The 9,779-nt window shown below is 47.4% G+C and overlaps 1 pseudogene; it reads left to right on the top strand.

Moving 5' to 3' along the window:
- Positions 1 to 359: 359 nt before the first annotated feature.
- On the top strand, positions 360 to 2,298 carry LOC127988679 (uncharacterized; annotated as a pseudogene).
- Positions 2,299 to 9,779: the final 7,481 nt, after the last annotated feature.

The raw sequence follows: 9,779 nt of genomic DNA, 5'->3' as shown, positions 1-9,779 counted from the left end.
TACCATTGGCTCTTATCTTTCTTTACAAGAAAAAGAAAACCCTTTCTTTTATAGGCAAAGTGGAAGCTGACAAAAGTATTTTGTTCCTTGCTCTGTTTTTTCCCTCTTCTTTTATCTCTCTGTTCTCTAGCTGTTCTATCTTTGTGTGCTCATTTATTTTCCCCACAGAAATTACAAATTAGAAGCACACCCACCAGAGATTCACAGTCACTGAGAACTACACTCACCTGCCCATTACACACTCCACATCAACCAACACGTGACATTGCACCTTTACACCTCTGTTGTCTTTGTTTTGTTTTCTCCTCTTCAAGTTCTGTGTCAGTCTAGGTTCTAGATCTCCCTAAAAGCGGCAAAACATGTCTCGCACAACAGACCCTGTTGGCCACTGGGAGGACCTCGAGACTTGGCTAAGTGTCACAACAGACAGCCTCCTACCTAAGGCTGCCGAAACAATGAAACATCAGACACAGGACCAGCTGGATGACCACATAACAAGCCTCATGAGACAAGACCCAAGTCAAAGCTACAGTCACAAAGAACTAGCCAAGATCACTGGCTCCTTAAGCCACACACTCATCGCCACCCTCAAGCTGAGCGACAGGCATGCCGCCCATCTCCAGCAGGAGCTAACACGCGCACAACGACGCATCACGCAGCTAGAACTGGAGGCTCAGGAACAACGGGAAGAACCAGATGAAGTGGAATAAGGCACAGAGGAGGAGATCACCAGGCTAAAAGAGACACTAGTAGCTACTACAAAAGAAATGGAACAAGTCAAGGAAGACTACGCTGATCTCTCCAACAAGCTACAGTATGCGGAACAGCTCCTGGAAAAGGCCAAGGCCGACTTCAGAGACAAGAACGGCAGAATTAAAGCCCTTAAAACTCACCTGGATGAGTCAAGAAAGGAGATCAGCCACCTAACACGACAGCTGGACTACATCAAAGAGGAGTCAGTCAGCTTCAGAGAGGAACTCAGACATGCCTACGCGCTGCGTTCTGAACCTCCAAGGACACAATGGGCACCAGTCTCACCCCTGCCAAGCAGGCCCGGGTCCCCTGTTCCTGGACTGACACGTGATAAAAAGGGGGAGGGGGCAGTGCCGAAACACTCACCAGCTCCCTCTGAAGAACTTCACGTAACGTCAAAGCAGAAAGAAATGGCTCCAGCCAGCCATAGATCATCACGTGGCTTGGACCTCAAGGACCTCGACAAACTCGCCAGGAACATTGGCAAGTTTACCCCAAATGGGCTGTCAGGGGATCAAAGGATATCTGCAAGATGTCGACTTTCATCTGGAAATGAGACCCAGCATTACCGACAAAGATAGACTTTATTTAATCCGAGCAACATCCAGCTCAGAGGTTCGCAGTTTCCTGGACCGCCAGCCGGCCCACATAAAGACTGATTACCAGCTGCTCCGAGAAGCCCTCATCAAAGAATTTGCTGACCCTGAGTCGGAACAAGGACTAGTGGCTGCCCTGGAGATGAAACAAGGTCGCCAGGAGCCATCCCAATTGTTCTACGGCCGACTCAGACAAGCCTACTTCGGGACTCGCAATGAACAGAATATGGAGGAGGATGAAAATTTTATAACCCTCTTCCTGAGGAATCTTCATCCCGGGGTAAGCCAACATCTTGGCGTCCTTGCATGTCCACGCACAATGAGTGCTCAACAACTGCGAGACTTGGCACATAAGGCCTATGCTAAACAGAAGATGACTTCAGAAAAGAGCAACAAAACCATGGCAGTTCTCGACTTCAACACTCAGAGTCAAGGGCTGGCCCTAGAGGGCACCCAACGTCAAGATCATGCCAAGGCAACACCCAGAGAGTGGAATGCATCCTCGTCCAACAGAGAACGGGACTCCCACACCGGTACACAACCTAAACAAAGGAACAACCACTGGGGTGGACCGCATGGGCGACAACGCTCACCTGGACGTCACTGGGAAAACTCATGGGACCAAACAAGACCTCATGAGAGACATAGGGAAAGATCGTGGAACCAGCCAAGCTCATTTGGAAACTCAAGAGATAAAAACTCATGGGAATTCAACAAAAACTCCAAGGGAAAACGACAAACACACCCTGGAGCAACCAGCCCAAGGAATCGACGAAAAAACTCACAAAGATCCCTAGCTGACCGAGCTCAACCTGAATCCACACAAGAACAAAAGACTTCACCGTGCTTTGACTCCCAAGAGCTGATGAAGATGATGATGGAAGAGTTCTTCCATCGAAAGGAGGAAGACAGAAAGTGGGAAAAGAAAGAGAAACCAGATACAGCCTGACTAGCAGCCGGACGAGAAGACAGCGACCACCTGACTCAACAAACCACAGAGAACAGCACTCCTTCACCTCACTCTCAAAGAACTATAACTACCCTAACTTCAGATGGACAAGCAATCGTACCTGAAAACCCAGCCACAGAGTTAGTCCCTAACTCAACACCTGATGCTCCAGATCATAGCAGAGCTCAACAAACCCCTGCTGACGAAACCTCTCAAGTCCCTGAAAGTGCTGTCTTGGTCGTCTGCCACTCCTCCGAAGAGCACCCAATCAGTCCTGACATCTTACCTGTTTCCTCCCAAACTCCAGTCCCTCAACTCCTAGGCGACCTCATTGAGAAAGGTATAGCAAGAAAGTTTTACCTCTCCATCATCATCGAACGCCACATCAAAGTCGAAGCCCTTCTCGACACGGGAGCCGACATCGCTCTAATGTCGTCAGAACTCCTTGAAGAAGTCCAAGAAAGAACAAAGAGGTCTAGTAGCACCCTCAAACTTCAAAGGTGTGAACTGAACCTCCAGGCATATTCCCACACAGGCCTAAAACTAAAACATGTGGCCCCAATTAACCTAACTGTGGGAGCAATGAATCTCGTCCACCCAGTGTACGTTTCACCACTCAACACCTATCCACTCCTCATCGGGAAAGACCTGCTTAATCGCTTTGAACCTTTGATAGACTTCAAGCACCTGAAGATCTGGACTCAAGTCCGCAAGCCTCTGCCCTTCCAGTCGGTAAACCCCAACGAGTCACAGTGTCAAGCCACGGACACTGCCCCCCATTCACTGACTGACGATGCAAACTCAAAACCAAGAGCAAGCTCAACTCCGAGTAGTAAGAACCAAAACCCTTTCCTCTGCTCATTGCAAGCATCTGACTCAGACTCAGGTTCTCTTCAAATCATGACTGCCATAAACATCCAAGACACACCAGTGTCTGATGCAGCACTAGCCCTGTGGTCTGAAAACTCAGCCATCAGCCTAAAGCTTTTCAAAACATTAAAGCAGAGACATCAGAGCCTACCACATGTCTCAAAGCACAGCCGCTTCCCTCTCAGTCCATGGTCAACAACCATGGCTACCTCAAAGATTGTCTGCGCTGTAGACCTACGCTGGAACAACAGACTCTTGAGTCACTACTTCCTCGTTGTCCCCAACCTACATCATGACATCTACATTGGAGCAGACATCATGGTTCGTCTCAATGCCTACATTGACACAGTGAATGACGTCATATGGGCTCCCCCATCACAGCAACGGACCACTTCAGTCAATCTCAAGAACCTTCGATCTGGCCAAACAATCCCAGATGCGTGCGCAATGATCAGTGAGCAAGAGGTCACAATACCTGCCTACAGCAAGAGTGTCAGCATACGCCTCAACATGCGACCTGGCCAAACTCTCAACAGTAAGCTAGGTTTCTTCCAACCTTCCAGGACCTACCTAAGACTAGGACTGACCTTGGAGGCCACTCCTCTCATGGAAGTATCATCTCATGCCATGTATGTGTTGATCAACAACTGTACGGCCAAGGACATCAACATTCCCAAAGCCAGTCTCCTGGGATGGCTCATCAACCAAGCGTTCCATGACTTTGAGCTAGCAGTACCTATCATTGGTCCCATACCAGCCGAACTAATGTCGGATGAATGCGACGACACTGTAACATTCACAAAGCCCCACGAAGTCATTGCCATCACTTGTGTTCTGCCAGTGTCCAAAGAAAGCATCTGTCGATCAGAACTAACAGACGACACTCATCTTCCTGTCTATGCTGTCTCAACGCAGTCTGCGACAGAATCAACTGAACGGGTGATCACTGAGGCCCAGAGTACCTCAAATGATTCTACAGAGGAACCCTACACCGGGTTCAATGCGCAAGTCCAACAAATCCTTAGTGAGGCGGATGCCCTCCACAGTGAAATGGATCGCCAAGGACTTCGAGAGGTTCTATGCAAATACAAGGACTCCTTCGCAAAGGATTCCCTGGACTGTGGCTTGACCGATATCCACATGGTGCGCATCCCAACACATCCAAATGCACCACCCACATTTGTGCGGCAGTACAAAATTCCGATAGCGTCCTACGAATCGGTCCAGGAGATCATTGACTCCATGTTGGAAAAGGGGGTTATCCGGCCTTGTAACAGCACCTACTCTGCCCCAATATGACCAGTCCTAAAGCCCAACGGCAAATGGCGGCCCACCATAGACTATCGCAAGTTGAACCAACAAGTTCCCTTATCGCGATGGCCCATGACTCAGTTGGACCAAGAGATTCCCAAAATTAAAGGCTCAACGATCCTGTCCACACTGGACGTTGCTTCCGGATTTTGGACAATCCCTGTCCACCCTGATGACCAACACAAACTGGCATTCACTTTTGGCAATCGACAGTACACCTTCACACGGTGCCCTTTCGGCTATGCCAACTCACCAGCTGAATTTAACATCTTCCTAAACAAAGCATGCCCTGATGCCAGAGCCAGAGGTAACCTTGTTTACGTGGATGATGTCCTTATGAAGTGCTCAAATGTGGCAGACCACCTCAAAGAAATTGACCACGTCCTGAACCAGCTGACAACAGCAGGAGCAAAAATTGTCCTACACAAAGGACAGTGGTGCAAAACTAAGGTAAATTATGTTGGCTTGCTCATCGGACGTGATGGCATCGAACCACAGTCCAGCCGTACACAAGCTATCCAAAACATAAAGACACCCACTAACATCTCTGAGCTACGAAGCTTTCTTGGAGTGTGCAATTACTCACGACAATTCATCGAGAACTACGCTGACATCGCAAGACCACTAACTTCCCTCCTGAAAAAGGATGAACCCTTTGCTTGGTTGGAAGCTCAGGACACAGCTATGAGCAAGCTCAAAGAACGCCTATGCTCTGCACCTTGCCTGGCCTACCCCGACCCAGAAAAGGAATTCTATCTGGAATCTGGATTCTCCAATGATTGCCTCAGTGCAGGCCTCTACCAGCTCCATGACAAAGACAAACGAGTGGTCGCTTATGCCAGCAAAACATTGCTTCCCCCAGAATGCAAATACTCAGACTGTGAAAAAGCGTTGCTTTGCACTGTATGGGCCATTCAGCGTTTCTCCAACTACATTGGAGCGCAAAAGGTCATCAAAGAAACGTGTCACCAGCCAGTGACCTTCCTTAACAGCCAACGAATCAGGGATGGCGTGGTAACCAACGCAAGCATAGCTACATGGCTAATGACGCTCCAAGGACGGGACGTCGAGGCAAGATATGCCCAAAACCACAAGTCATCTCTGGGCAATGGGCTAGCAGCCTGCCAAAACTGTTCAATGGACATGCCGCACAATTCAATGGAAACCAAAGAACTGTCACAACCACAGGTGACAAACTATAGGTACTACGAGGAGAATGTGTGTGAAGGCATGCCCACAGCATATGTCGATGGCTGTTCTTACAATCAACAGGGCAACTTGAAGGCTGGAGCTGGTGTGGTCTGGCTCAACAACGACCCTTGCCCACCACAACAATTCAGACTGGGCCCTCAATCATCACAATATGCTGAAATAGCAGCCATCCTCATCACACTACAACTTGCTGCATCCCACAACATCAGAGAACTCCTCATCTGTACCGACTCCAACTATGCCCGTCTAAGCTTCACATGCCATCTATCTGGATGGAAACAGAATGGATTCAAGACAACTAACAACAAGCCAGTCAAACATCAGGAACTCTTCCATGCATGCGATACCATTGTCACCGACCATGACATGATCGTTTATTGGAAAAAGGTCAGAGGTCACTCACGTCAACCAGGACAAGACAAAGATCTCAATGACCAAACTGATGCCCTCGCCAAAGCAGGTGCATTACATGGAGAGTCCTGGACATTTTCTAACCTCCCACCCACCCCATCAGTGGCGGCCATAACCCGCCACCAGCACGCCACTGGTGCGCAAACCCCCACCTCCTCCCAAATTGAACTCTCACCTCAATTCACTTCTGATGATCTCCTCACCCTTCAAGCATTGGATCCAATCCTACAAACCATTGCCACTCACATTTCTGACCCACTAACTCATCCCTTTTCCTCCTCCGACCTATCCAATTCATCCGATCTCCGCCAACTTCACTCGATCAAGCACATGTTGCATCTCAAAGATGGCGTTCTCACATATGTCCCTGAGCCCCTAACTTCGCCAAAGCTCGTAGTTCCTCAAGGCCAAAGGGGGATGATGCTGGCACACGCCCACGATGCACCATGCACTGGACACCACGGTGCCAAGGCCACCTACGAAACGCTCAAGCAAGTGGCGTACTGGCCTAGCATGCAGCAAGATGTGGCGGAATATGTTAAAGGATGCCTGGTGTGTTGCCAGTTCCAACCGGCAAATCCAAACCACCGAGCGCCACTACAACGGAAGGGAATGACGTACCCATGGTCAGACCTCCAAATAGATTGGGTAGGACCCCTACCACGGTCAACACGAGGTAACAAATATTTCCTCACTGTGGTTTGCGAATTCACAAAGTGGGTAGAGTGTCTCCCAGCTCCTAACCACACAGCAGAAACAACAGCCTGCCTGTTAATGAACCACATCTTCTCAAGATTTGGACTGCCTTTAAGAGTCAACTCCGACCAAGGAACCCACTTCACCGCCGAAGTTATGCAGGAAGTATGGAAACTCCTGGGCATACAGGCCAGGCTTCATATAAGCCATCACCCAATTTCCTCAGGTCAGGTCGAACGAGTCAACAGGACGGTGGCAAGCATGTTGAAGAAGTATGTGTCCGCCAATCAAAAGGATTGGGATGTCAAGCTTCCTCTTGTACTGATGGCCATCAGGGCCACCCCTCATCGGTCTACTGGAGTACCCCCATTCGAAATGATGACGGGACGGCAAATGACACTACCGTTACACCTGCTGTACCAACCTGGTGACATGAACCTCATCACCGCCTACACCACTCACCAGTACCTGGAAGAGTTGCATCAGCACCTGAGAGCGACTTTCACCTTCGCACAACAAAACCTCCAAAGAAGCGCGGAAGGTCGAAAAGCCTACTATGACCAAAAGGCCTCTCACCAGGAACTCTGTGTCGGAGACCGAGTGTGGTACTACAGGTTTGCCCAACCAAGGCACAATGCTCCTCATCACCTGTCAAAGAAATTCCTACCTCACTGGACAGGACCCCACAAGATTGTACACAAGCTCTCACCTGTTGCCTATCGGATCAAAATCAGAGAAGGGCGCAGTGAGCCAGTCCTTCGATGGGTCCATCGAAACCAGATAAAGAGGCACCAGGGCTCCAACCGACAGGAAAAGGGGGAGATCAAACCAACTGACATAGACTAACAATCTATACCCCCTATACAACATACTCTATACCCCCTAGTTATAACTATCCTTTTAAAGAAACATATAGTTTCATTTTACACAAAACCTACACACTCTTCCGCAGCACTGCTAGAACCAACTCCTAGTGGAGAGGAGTCGCTCCACACATGTGACACTCTGTGTACATTCTTAACCTAACTCAATGTCCTTGTGTCCCTCTTTGGTGTATTTTTATTATTTTTTTTTATTTTTCTCCTTCTCTGTGTGTTTCTCCCTTTCTTCCCTTACTATAACTTCCTTTCCTTTTCAGTTCCCTTCAGGAAATCCCTTAGATGATCCAGATCTAGAGATAACAGGATTGACTCCTTTCACCAAATTTTTATTTTACTAAATCATTTTGAAAATTTGTCCACATCTAAATTAAGGCAACCCAAACCAAAATTGTCAGAAAACGATGGCTTGTCAACACCTCAGTGTGTACAGCTACCGTCATCTACGATCTATTATCTCGCCTAACCTAAACTTTATGGATAAATGTCCCTAAGGGCTCGATCCACTATATCAATGATCTAGCATTGTATTACCTCAACGATGAGTATTAGGCTGAACTTGAAATCTCAATGTTCTTCAAACCGCATTCCTTCATCCTTGATCCATAATTGGGAGAAAAGATAAGGTAGGAAGGAACACAACTGATTGATTTGACTCCCGCGGATACAGCCTTAGTAGCTATAGCTCGCTTTCCGCCCAATGGTGAGCCAATCGTTCGGTCTTTGTCCATTGCTGACACAGTGCTTCGTATCTCTACTATCGTAGGATGTATTGTGACCTTGATACTAGCCTTCCTCCTGCACAAGCGAGTGAACGCCGTACAAGAGTCTCTCAGTAAACGCACGTATGGCGTCCTAAGAATTTTTTTTTTCTTCATGTTAAAACTGACCAGGAACCCGTATTGAAGAACCCAACCAACCTGATTGAGATTTACACCCATTACGCTTCGTCGAACCACTGACAGTTAGATTGATTGAAAACCCAATTATAACTAATCCTAAACAATGCACCCCTATGTCACTTGAAGTGTTCTTAACCCATCAATCCCAAGTTACCTAAGTCCAGCACCATAATTCAGCAAGTCATGGAGATGTTGTTTGTGTCTTGTGCGTGTGTGTGCGTGTGTGTGCCTGTTCTCTCTGTCTCTTGTTCTAGTGCCCGTCGATGTTCGCACCAGGAACATCACCGCGCAAAAGGGGGACTGTAGGACCTCGGTGAACAGTCACGCCACGAACTGCAGAATCGGCTGCTTCGGCCAAAGTAATTATAAGAGCCTACTTCCTCCCATCTGCGATCTGAACACAGTTAATGATTAGCTGAGGTAAACAATGCTCAAGATTGTCTGGACCCCTTTTTTGTCAGGGAAACAAATGGCTAAAGGACATTGGGACATTAAGCGAATTGATAACGTGATCATACAACAGAGGAAAGGTCTGTTGCAAAATGCCCCCGCTCATGAGGAAACTAATGGTACATTGACATCCTGAGTCCCTAAAAAGGAGCTGATGTAATTAACTCTTTTTACTAGATACAAGGACCCTGTGTATCACAGCATCACATGATCCCAATGTATGGAAACGCACCAGGAATTGTTAATAATTAGTGGACCTCAATACAAAGAACCAATACAGGATCATCCCATGACTTTGATTCCTGCTTGCTTGAGAATCTTTCTACGAACTGAACTTTCCAACAAACTATCTCAAAAGGACAACCGTTAAGAAATCTGAAGGTTTAACTATAGTCACAAATAATGTTTTATGCCTTTTATATATGTTTGATGTGCTCAAGGTAATCAGTGCAACTTTCACCAATGTTTTATGTATGGTTTTTATAACTTTAACAGATAGTGCTATTAAATGTGTGTAAGATATGGAAAGTTTAGTATTGAATGAAAGCTCACGTTATTTATCTAAACTTGGAGCAAATGAAATTTCCAGATTCTGTATAGTGTGCATATTATGACACTTTATAAGGTATTAACCCAAAGATCCATCCCACATGACAATGCAACAGCATCCCATTGGGAGATTGCACCGTGGGATGGACCAAATCTGCTTTGATAAAACCCCAATGCTCCAGTCTAGTCTCTAGTCTAGTCT

Source organism: Carassius gibelio, chromosome A5 (assembly GCF_023724105.1).
Source record: "Carassius gibelio isolate Cgi1373 ecotype wild population from Czech Republic chromosome A5, carGib1.2-hapl.c, whole genome shotgun sequence".
NCBI classification, from domain to species: Eukaryota; Metazoa; Chordata; class Actinopteri; order Cypriniformes; family Cyprinidae; genus Carassius; species Carassius gibelio.
This window is presented reverse-complemented; position numbering and strand designations above follow the sequence as displayed.